Source organism: Mytilus edulis, chromosome 6 (assembly GCF_963676685.1).
Source record: "Mytilus edulis chromosome 6, xbMytEdul2.2, whole genome shotgun sequence".
Lineage (NCBI taxonomy): Eukaryota > Metazoa > Mollusca > Bivalvia > Mytilida > Mytilidae > Mytilus > Mytilus edulis.
In genome coordinates this window covers 68,168,222-68,180,390 of record NC_092349.1, presented here as the reverse complement: position 1 = coordinate 68,180,390, position 12,169 = coordinate 68,168,222, and the positions used below count along the sequence as shown (strand labels likewise).

The 12,169-nt window shown below is 32.3% G+C and overlaps 1 long non-coding RNA gene across 1 annotated transcript; it reads left to right on the top strand.

The window, feature by feature from the left end:
• The first annotated feature begins 2,006 nt into the window (after positions 1-2,006).
• Positions 2,007-11,281, top strand: LOC139528229 (uncharacterized). The gene is made up of 3 exons (XR_011665551.1): positions 2,007-2,128; positions 3,472-3,607; positions 4,655-11,281. It is a non-coding gene; the product is annotated as an uncharacterized lncRNA (long non-coding RNA).
• Positions 11,282-12,169: the final 888 nt, after the last annotated feature.

The window sequence follows — 12,169 nt, the reverse complement described above, 5'->3', positions numbered from 1 at the left end:
TGAACATGTAAAATGTTATTTGTTTATAGTTATAACACGTGTTTGGTTACATATATACATGTACTTATACATTTACAAGCAAGACACACAATATATAAATAAATGATATATATGGCAACAGCCGTTTTACTATTTATTCGAATTTATTCGAATTTCAAGATATAATATATAAGATATCTTATATAATTTCATTTTTTGACAAAACTCGCATGCTCGACAAAAATCGTCGTTGACGCACATATTTGGATTTTCGAAACAAATAATATGAAGATTGACAAAATCGCTACAATAACGGGACATTAATATGTGAGATGAATATGCTAAACATGTAAATTAAAATTTGCACAACACTTTTATAACAAGCCACATTTTACTCATTCGTGTGTAGTATTTTGAAAATCATATTGATTCACAGTGTATTCACCGTGTAGAACGCCACTTGCGGGGTGTCGGTTTTGTTTGACATGGGGTGGCAATTTTGAAGCGACGAAAAAGTAAGAAGGTAAGTTCAAGCATCAAAATTTCTTATTTCTAGAACTCTCAGTACCATATAATGTATTGCACGGAAGGAACTGCAACATAATCTATTTCCTGAAAGCAGAAGCAGTCGTTTTCAGTGCTCAGTTTTCTCAAACACCTCGCCCTAGTTTTCCGTGTTGCAGATTTTGAGGCTTTATATGCAAAGGAGTAGGTCCGGTAAGGAGTAGGTCCGGTAAGGACCGATTTTGGCCTCAAATTTCAGGTTCATCTGACGAAAGATTTTGACCACTTTTTAAATACTTAAGTGTCTATTTTATTTGACTTAATTAGTTAATGGGAAAGATTTTAACTGATTTAGTCATTAAAAACGATCCGATTCAAGCTCAAATATGAAAAATCTACCAAATATGCCGAAAAATGTCACTTTTCAGATGGTTTTTGGAAAAAATGGAAGTGGCCGCATCCGTGTTCATCCTCAACCTTTATATATGTTATGTATTATCATCAAATACAACTTACATTTCAATATTAAGGATGAACACGAATGCGGCCACTTTCGTTTTACACGAAAACCGTCTAAAATTTAACTAAAATGCTAGAATTGTGAAGGTTTCAGTAATTTAGCATGACTTAATGGTGCTAGTACCGGATATATATGCATTGTATTGTCAAAAACAGCCCATATTTATGTAGCAGAAGCATTCCACTGTCCAATAAATAACTAAAAGTTTACATTTTAACAATTTTGTAAAACTGTTATATTTTGGGGCCAAAAAGGGGTCTTACTGAACCAACTCCTTTCGGTATAAAAAACTATTTTACACAGCCATCACCCGTATCATTTATATAGAATTATATTCCTCTCATTGACTTATACCAAATACCAGTGTCTTAGTTAAAATTAATTGGTTTTAAAACTGTTATTCATCAAAATATGAAGTGTCGCTCGGGGTGTCAAATTTTGTCCTGCATTTTTTTTTTAGTTGTAATCTCTGTCCTGCCTTTTTATTTTTCACTCTATTCGGTCCTGCCTTTTTTGTTTATTATAGTTTATCCTGCCTTTTTTTTTACCTAAATTGTCATCCTGCCTTTTTTTTTGCAAAGTGTCTCATCCTGCCTTTTTTTTTTACTTAAAACTCCTGTCCTGCCTATTTTTTTCAAATTTCATCCTAGCCCCCCCCCCCCCCCCCCCCCATAAAAATCAAATGGTAGCTCCCTAAATGATTTGGAAAAAGGGGGGGGGGGGGCGTAAGACGAAAATTTTCGTAAACTCTTCACTTATTAAACATCTACCTGAAAACCAGTTTCCATGATTAAAGGGAAACTTATGTCATTTTTCATATCAAATGTATTAACAGACCTTTTTATGCTCGATTTGAGATCTTAAGTTTATTGGCCTTTATTGTTCAACAAGACTGTGGTCAAACAAATTTTATGAGTAGTTTTAATACCGAGGGTGTGTCTTGTTTTGTTATTTCTCATTGGTTTGAAGTTTTACGACCCTTCATTTTCGGCCATTGGAAAACTTCCCGCCAAAGTGTTTCAAATAGCACTTTGTCTTCAAACGAACAAGATGGACACAATTTACAGAAGCAAAAGATTTACGATGTAAACTTTGAAACTGTTCGTGAAGCCACAAAACCCCAAGGTAAATATTCACCCCTTGATATGCTTCCAGATTATTTTCATTATATGGATCATTCAGAACACCGCTTTTAAAATCTTTTCTCAAAAATTTTGGATATGAAAACAGAAGACCATCTGAAGAAATTTGAGAAGCTGGCTCGTGTTCATTTATCGTTCTAAATATGCATGGAATATTTGCCACTGGACGTTAAGCAACCAACAATAAACTAGACTAGGTTGATGCAGTCATGATTTGTCAAGCCTGTCAAGTTTGCCATAGCAAATATATTGATGTTTGTAAAAGTCACACCAACTGAAAAGGAATATTCATTAATGTAGAGCTCAACTATCGATAGCAAAGTTTTGAAAATTCTTATTTTTATTTTTTTCGTATTTTACTGATAAATGGACTTATATTTTTTTTTACAGTTAACATGAAGATGCAGCCTGGGGTTGAAGTGTATATATGATTAAGCTATATTTCAAAAGAATTTGATTCTTCATATCTGTCCTTGGTCCACTTTTTAGTTTATCAGTTTTCGTGGTCAAACTTTGAATGCAGGTTCTTTGAGCCTCATGCTTAAGATTTTACTGTTCTTTAACAAGTTAAAAAGAATTCCCTTGAGGGCAATTCTTTGTTATCTGAGCAAAATTCAGTTACATATTTTTTTGCAATACTTTTGTCAGGTGAAAATATTTGGCTACACGGATGGTTACTCAAGTGTGAAGTGAGAAGATTTGAGTGTACAAATTATCATGTGATCAACAGGTTTGAATTGGGCTTCATTTTGGTTTAAATCTGTCTTTATCTGTGTTTTTCCTTAAAATGTTTGGGGACATCAAATGAGTTCAAAGTTATAGAAGATTTAAGGTATCATTTATTTATCATAAATTTCTTTAATGTGATCTGTTTTGTTTGATTTACTATTAGAGATGTAAAACATCTTTTTAATGTCTGTGTATGTCTATATATACAAGCTTTACTTGAGTTACAGCATAGAGCTTTTACTTTAACCATTTAAGATTCATGATTGATTGTTGGTTGCATAATGTCCAGTGGCAAATATAACAAGAAGAATAGAGCTCACATTCATGTATCTGTCTAGGGAACAATTAACAGTTTAACCAATCAAATTTAGGTAAAGTTTTTGAACTGGTTGGCAAAACTTACTGAAAACGTCTATGTTGAAAACCTTGTATTGTAGGGTCAATACTCAAAAATATTGAATCTATGGGAGCAACATTGCTAAATCCAAAAATTTCCCAACAAAACTTTAGGGAAGGTATGGGTACAGTAAACACACATACGTTTTTGTTTGCAACATATTTTCTGGAATAATTTTAATATTAAATGTTTCTTTTCAGTACTTTGACACTACAAACTTAGTCATCTAAAATCTAAATTGGTATTCAGATGCATCTAGGAAAGCAGGACAGTATATCAACTTCATTTCACAAACATGTTGATTTCCCCTTGATACAGTAGACCAAGTGAATACAGGTATAGTCAAATAGTTTATTACAAAACTTAATCATTTTTTTTTTACCATCCGGATTACTGGCAGGTTTATCTGATAATATATTGACAGGGGCAGATCCAGCCATTTTAAAAAGGGGGGGTTCCAGCTATATGCTCCCATTCAAATGCATTGATCGGCCAAAAAAAAGGGGGGGTTCCAACCCCCGGAACCCCCCCCTCTGGATCCGCGCCTGTATTGTACTATATGTATATTAACAATTAGATTGTAAGTTTCTGTGGTGATCTAAACTTAATATACCTAACAAAAAAATTCATAAATGTTTGAGACCGAAAGCTTCTGGATTAGTTTTTTGATGATGAATTTCTCCAAAAATTCTTTTTGATAAACTTTTCTCAGATTTGACTACTATTATGATTTGGACATTAAAGTATACAGCGGTATACATCTTTGATAGACCTAATGCTACAGTTTAGTAGCTGGTAAACAAAGAATATGCACACAGGAATATCCATCCAGAACACAAAATCAGTACATAGACAGCATAAATAAACAAACAAAAGAAAGGAACAGTGCTTTTATTGCTGTTCTTCATCTCATACATAATCAATTTGCACAAAGTTTATCATTTTTACTCAAAAGTTTGAATAAGTTTTAAAAAAAATTAAATTTATGAAAATATACTTTTTGTTGCTATTGATATACAAGACATTTATACAGACATACATTTTATCAATGAAAGATATCATTATAAGTTATAATAAGGTAATATAAGTTAAGTACTCTTTTTTAGCTCACCTGGCCTGAAGGGCCAAGTGAGCTTTTCTCATTACTTGGCGTCCGTCGTTGTCGTCTGTAGTTTGTTGTCGTTCATTCTTACAAAAAATCTTCTCCTCTGAAAATACTGGGCCAATTTAAACCAAACTTGACCACAATCATCATTGGGGTATCTAGTTTTAAAAATGTGTCAGGTGACCTGGCCAACCAACCAAGATTTATAAAGAATGATAAATAATATAGAGTTTTAAGTTCCATTCTTTCATATTTATTTAAAAGAAATGATGTTTTAGAGGAGCCAACAATTGAGCAGAGAGCAGAAGAGAGATTGATGACCTTGAAGAGTAAGCAATGTGAACAGTAAGACAGCTGTTAAGTATATCTGGGGTTACCAAATATTATGGTAAGAACCTCATCTATAATCAAACTTGGTGAGTATTCTTTTTGTTGGTTAGATATTATGCATCATTATGAAAAAAGGGGGATGTAGGGTATAAATCAACAAGGCAGCTACCCAATGAAAATAAATAACCAAAGACATCTACAGGTCTTCAACTATAGACTGATGTTTATACAATACCTGAACTTGTAAATCATCCAAAGTCTAAAAGATTTGTGAATAAAATGAACAGACTAACAAATAACTTACATACACACCAATATCTGACCTAAGCACATGAGCATGTTGCAGGGTGAAACTTTTTTATATAAAGCCCACCCTTTTTTTGCAATGCCTAACCAAACTACAAAATTTCATACAGAAAACTTTTCAAATTGAAGGGTTTCAAATTTTGAATAAGCTAATTTGTTAAATTCTTTTAAACAAAAAAATGCCAGATGCAATTAACAAACAACAAAATATTTGGAAATCTTGACTCCCCCACAAGAGAAAAATGTCACTCTTATTATTGAGGAAAATAGCCACTACCTCAATGGTCTTTAAAATTAATTCAGTTGCTCTGGTCATTTTTCAAAGTTTAACAAGTGAATGGAGTTGTTTTGATGAAGCTTACCTTTAATCAATGGGAGATAACTGTGACCACATGGATCATAATTCTGAAAACTTATCCTGAAATCCTGGGCTTAAAAACTCGAAATCCTGAGGTCCCGAATTCAAATAAATTTAAATCTTGACATCCCGAAATTTGAAAAAAGAATTCCCCGGATCTTGAAAGGGTCAATCCCCAAATCCCAATAAAGGTCCTATCCACCCTCATATCTATAATTGATAACTAAGATAAAAGAAATACAGAAATTGTTTACATTAAATTGCCTTTTGCCATGCTTTCATCAACAAAAGATTTTTTTTTTCATTTTCCAAAATAAATTCAAGGCTAAGATGTAGGATGCCATTCTTCTAACAAAATACCACAGCATGGAGACCCAAATCAGCACACTAAAATGTCCAATGTGTGTCCTACATCTTGAAATAAATATCATTTTATAAATGTTCAAATATCTTCAAAAACATTTAATATTAATTTATTTTACTCATTTCTACTCTGTTGAGACTATTTCACTAGCACTGCACTTTGACTTTGACGAAGACAAACAAAATGTTTATTGAAGTTGAATGGCCTTAGTGATGACTTGGTTGAGGTCATGGAAAGCATTTTGTCATTGTTGGTTGTTTCATGGGCTTTGACCTCTTGAGTCATAAAGACCTTATGTATGTAAGTTTTATTGAAATGTTCAATGCATTGTCAATGCCAAACATTTGATTGACTTTGACTGATTTTTTTTTAGTTTCTGAAGAGTATAAATGAGTTTGAACAAAGTGCGGCATAACTTTTTCTACTTGATAAGAAGATTTGATTTTAATATTTTCACCAAATTTACTGATGATAGCAAGGCTTATGGTTTGTGCAATACTAGAATATGCTTTTTTTCACGAGGAGCTTGTCACTTTCACTCAAAAACCATTAAAGAATCCATCAAATTTGTAAAGCTAAGCTTAAGGTTTGATATGTTATACACATAGGAGCTTGAAATTGTTAAAAAAAATAATTACGTAATTATTTTGTGTATTTATGTCAGCTTCCATTCACTTTTAAAAGTTTGAAAAAATACATTAAGAGGCATTTGCTATAAAAAAGACAATAAATAACAGCACTTCATTTTTGATAAACATAAATTAAAGTGGAATAATGAAGTAATGACCTGCAATTAGCAAGAAGATTTGGGAAGATGGGGTGTGAGTGCCAATGAGACAACTCTCCATCCAAATAACAATTTATAAAAGTAAACCATTATGGGTCAATGAACGTCCTTCAACATAGAGCCTTGGCTCACACTGAACAACAAGCTATAAAGGGCCCCAAAATTACTAGTGTAAAACCATCCAAACGGGAAAACCAACGGGTAGCAGTCTGTTTAGTTAAATTTTGTAAAAATGAGCTAAAAACATTGCTAATTTTTTTTTTCTTTTTCCAAGACTATAATTTAACCTCATTTTGGTCTGTATGCATGTAACATTTAATAGGTACCATTGTAGTAGACGGTTGCTCAGCTTGGTCAGATAATAAAAAGATCAGAATGTCAAACTAAAAAAATGAAACAAGGGAGCCACCGCACACAACAGGTTTGGTGACCGGTTTTTCAAACAAAAAATATGAATCTTATACAAAATTGAAAATAATGTCAGAGACAACAACCCAACCAAAGAGCAGAAAACAGCCGTAGGCCACTAATGGCTCTTCAACTCAACCAGAAAACTCAGCATCAGGAGGTAGGCTTCAGCCGGCCCTACACAAAAATGTGTACTAGTTCAGTAAAAGTGGATGTCATACTAAACTCAAAAACATATAAATGAACTAAAATTAAAACATGACTAACAAAGGCCAGAGGGTTCTAACTAGAGACAGGTGCATATATACAGTGGGTTAAACAGGTTTGAGAGATCTCAATCCACACCTATACCTCTAGGAGCCAACGTAGAAAAAACAATTCACACAGTAAAACTCATTTAAAAAGAAGTCTGTGTCCCATGTCAGAAAAGGTAACATAAGAAACAGACTAACTAAGCCAAATGGCAATAGTTTTGGTATTTTTACAGCAGTTACAATGCTAAATTTCATGGAAAAATAAAGTAAAAAAAGTTAATTAAAAAAAAATTAAATTTAAATTTTGAATTTTACTTTAAAGAAAATAGAATAAAGTTTTATTGATTTTATTCTTATATGCCCGTATGTAATGTTGTATATTTATTTATGTTTCATTTCAGAGTTCACCAACAGATGTTTAATTTTATAATTTTGAATTTTGCAGATTGCAGCAGGGGGATGTTACAGTCATGGACCTTGAATAGACTCCGTTGTACTAGACCAGGGAGGGTAGCGCATAGTTTCCGCAGCACTATACAATAGTAACAAGATCACTCTACCATGAGCTTGTTAAAGGGCCCGTTTGATGAAAGTGACACCAACGTTCTCCAAAACACTACAGATTTTTTTTGCAGATGCAGCCGAGAGGATGTTTCAGTCATGCAACGTTCTCAAACACTAATAATTTACAATATTTTTTTTTGTAGATGCAACCTCAGTCATAGACCCTAGAGTATGGCTCTGTTGTAACAGATGAAGAAAAGTGGCATATAAATTTCTGTATGTCCATTTTATTGATGTAAGTGACAAATTACTAATCTTTCTTCTTCATATCCATTTCAGAGTTCTTACTAAGATGTATAGGTATACGGTATTTATTATTTCTGTCTTTTAGTGTATTTTTGTCAATGAGATAAAACCCACAGAACAAAATCAATCAAAGTATTTACTGGTGTTATTTGAGACAGAACACCCCTATGAACACAAGAAGTATCCCAGTGACCTCACAAAATTTAACACATGAGACATCTTACTTTCACCTTTTTTAAATGAAGCAGCACATCGTGTAATCAAGAAGTTATTCATGTCCTGGAACATCTAGGAATAGCATATCGCTAATAGCATTTCTAGAATTATCCTAAAAATTCAAACAGTCAGGTACAATGATAAACAAGAGATACACAAAAAAGGAATATACCAAAGGGCCAATATTAAACCATGTGGTGAAAAAAGACAAGACAACACATAACCAACAGAAATGACAGAAAATTGTCTACACTGATCACAAAATATTGTACAGCAACAATCCAACCAAAGACCCGAGAGGTTCTCGGGCACCAAGCACCAATCCAACCAAAGACCCGAGAGGTTCTCAGGCACCAAGCACCAATCCAACCAAACACCTGAGAGGTTCTCAGGCACCAAGCACCAATCTAATCAAAGACCAGGGATGATCTCCAGCACCGAGCACCAACCAAAACAAAGAATAGGCATGAACTAGGGCAAAGAGCACCAACCCAACCAAAGACCTAAGAGTTTTTCAGGCACCATGCACCAACCAAACTTAAGAGCCAGGGATGATCTCGGGCACCAAGCACTAACCTTTCCGAAGACCAGGGATGATTTCAGGCACAACACACCAACCTTACCAAAGACCAGGAATGATCTCAGACACCAAGCACCAACCAAAAAAAAAATAAAAAAGGTGATCTCAGGCACCACAGAATGGTAGCAAGTAATTGATATGTTAACTTATTTACTAATTGTTTAAGTTAAATGTTTTTTTTTCATTCTTTGCTCCATTTTTTCTATCAAAAATTGTCAAAATGCAACATGAATTTTTTATGTGTTTTTTCATCTCTTTCTTCAAAATGTTTTACTTAATATAATAAGTAAATAATTTCTTGAATAGAAAAAAAAATTGGAAATGTTAATTTACTTTAATCAACGAATGAAAAAAGAAATGTTCAAACCTTTTTCATGCCTAACCAAATTATTAAATGTGTTAAATAAAAGATTATAAATAACAAATTTCTATATTTTTTGGAGTAGATTGAGATAAGCTTCTATGAATTTTTACAATTGAACTGTTCCAAAATTTAATAATTTATCTTTTTTTACAGAAAATATAAGGTAAAATAACAAATAATGACTCTGGTTTACATGAAAACACTGATATCTTGAATGACAGTAGCATAGGTGGATCCAGGGAGCCTTGTCCCCACCCCCCACCCCTTTTTGTGGGAAGATTATATAAGGAATCACTGTAGCATGACTGGAGCGGGCCCCCTCATGAAAAGTTCTGGATTCGCCCCTGAGTAGTGAAATAAAAATTCAACAAATTAGAAGGGGGGTTAAACTTGTATGAAATGAGGGTTTCAATACGATATGGTATTTCAACTAAGTGATGCAATTTTGCTCTAAATTTGTGAAGTAAAATTCAGGTACACTATATGCCAAGATTAAAATTTATGTATATTTTACTCTGGGAAAGTTGAGGGGGTACATTATTAAACCTAGGGTATTTTATTATTAATATATACTGCTTAAATGTGATGCTATCTGAATTAAAACCAGTTTGCCCAGGTGAAAAAGCCTCCTCCACTATTTTATGGTAGAAGCATTTAGTAATTTGGAAAATGTGATTGAATTTGATTCTGAATTTCTGAAACTAGTTAATATTTATATATAAAACAAAATCATTTATGATTATCACAAATATTCACCATCATAATTTTTAACAATGTTTCTGGATTATGATAAGCCATTTTTAATTATAAAAGTTTTCCTCATGTTATTTATTACAGAAGCCAAATGATCACTTAATTAATAATAGCCAAGTACATAACACCTTTTTCTTTATTCTCATATTTAAAAATATATTGAGATAAATATGCCGATATAAATACAAGTGGTACTTATTACATTCTTGTCGGGGGATTCTTAAATAATTTTCATTAAAAATTCATATTTAAAACTTCCCAAAAAGTATTTTCTTTTAGAACATATTCAGTTTGCATACATAAATGACAGTATTTTTATTAAGCATTTCATGAGAACGATGTAGTTAGAATTTTGACCGGAAATATGGGGCATTCAATAGTGATGTATAGATACAAATTAGAAAGTACTATAAAAACTGGAAATTAAATGGAAAATGCAGAAAGAAAATTGATTTGATTTGGTTACAACATACACAAAAAGCATCCCCAGTTATTTAACCATTGAATAAAATTTTCTTCTGGAATGCAGTTAAATGATTTTCCCATCAATTTCAGTAGTTCAATTTGGCATACTTTAATATGCAACAACATTTGAAGCTAAAAAAGAGGTTGGAGATTAACCCAGAGTGGATTGCCCACTTATTAAATTTGTTAATTTTTTGTCAAATTGACCCATGCAGAAATGGTGATAGTTGAAATAACTTTGGATGAGGATTATTAAGTTGTAAAACATTTAGGTCTGTGGGTCCAATGATCAACAGATATTAATAAAACATTTTAAAACATTGTCTTGTTTGCATTGTCAGTGTTTTTGGGTGGTTGAAATTGGGTTGGCCAAAATATCCATGCAGTGTTTTTGGGTGGTTGAAATTGGGTTGGCCAAAATATCCATGCAGTTTTTTTGTGGTACACTATAGTTAAATAAGATAAAACTGAAATTTCAGATTTATTATTAAACAATTTCCCTAACTTTTTTTTACTGTTTTCAATACATCTTGATTGTCAAATTGGTACATTTGTACTTGAAACTAAATTTAGGTCACAGTGATCTGCATTTAAAGTTTCATTGCTGAATATTAATGTTCATCTTGAAAGTTGTTTTTGAGGACAAAAAAACAAATATCAAATTATCATTTCAGAAATACATTGAACTTGGAGCGCTGCGTCTCTTACTAACAGTTTCTTTTTGGTGTAGCTTGCAGTAGGGTCTGGTTGTTTCTTTTGTTTTTTCATTGGTTCTTTGAATGGTGTTATGGTTTTCAAGTGTTCAGGATATGGTGTTCTACTTTCAAGGAAATCTTTATATGTAATTCTGAAATGAAAGTATTTGATATTTGTTTGGTCATTTAATTATTTGAAAAAAATGTGATCTGGATCTTAAAGCTATTTGAACATTAAATCTGTAAAAAAATAATGTATAATTTTCGACACAATGTCAAAAGCAATTAAATGTCTTAAATCAAATTCTAAATTGTATTTGATATATTATGATGTATTGGAAACCAAAAAAATTAATATATATTTGTATCTTAGATTGAATTCAAATACAGTATTGTGAAAAATGTCCCAAAATGTTATTTACATGAGCGTCAACAAAATTATTTCACTGGGTATCTGTTTCTTTAAAGCACTTGTAATGGTGAATTTCAAAATTATAATCTAATTGGATGCATCTCTTATCTATAAAAATCACTTAAATCTTTAACCAAATGGGAGGAACAATTAATTAAATCATTTCAAACCCGGGTTACCCCAGCCCCCCCAACCCCCTAAAAAAAACAACAGAAAACAAACTTCATTCTGAGTTATCTAAAACTATCATCATTTCCAAGAGTTATTTAAATAATCATCCCTAGTGTTATATGGTAGTAAAATCTGTTTTGCGGCGGATATCTCATTCTTGGGTTAATTTTACAACTCTAATCCCCAATAATATGCTTTCATTCAGACATTTTACAAATTCTTCATACAAATCCCCAAAAAATAATCTTGTGAAAAACTAAAATTTGTGGTTCACATGAATAAAAAATAAAAAACTGTCAATAATAATGAATCCACAGTATTCACTTTTTGCTTGCAACATACTTGAAATCAAGTTTCATCATTAAGCCTCAAATGTTGTATACAAGCCTTTGACTTTAGTTGAAAAAATGAGACATAGCTATCCTACATTCCGTCGTCGGCGTCGTCCTTGGTGGCGTCAACAAATATTCACTCTGTGGTTAAAGTTTGAAATTTTAATAACTTTCTTAAACTCTCTTTG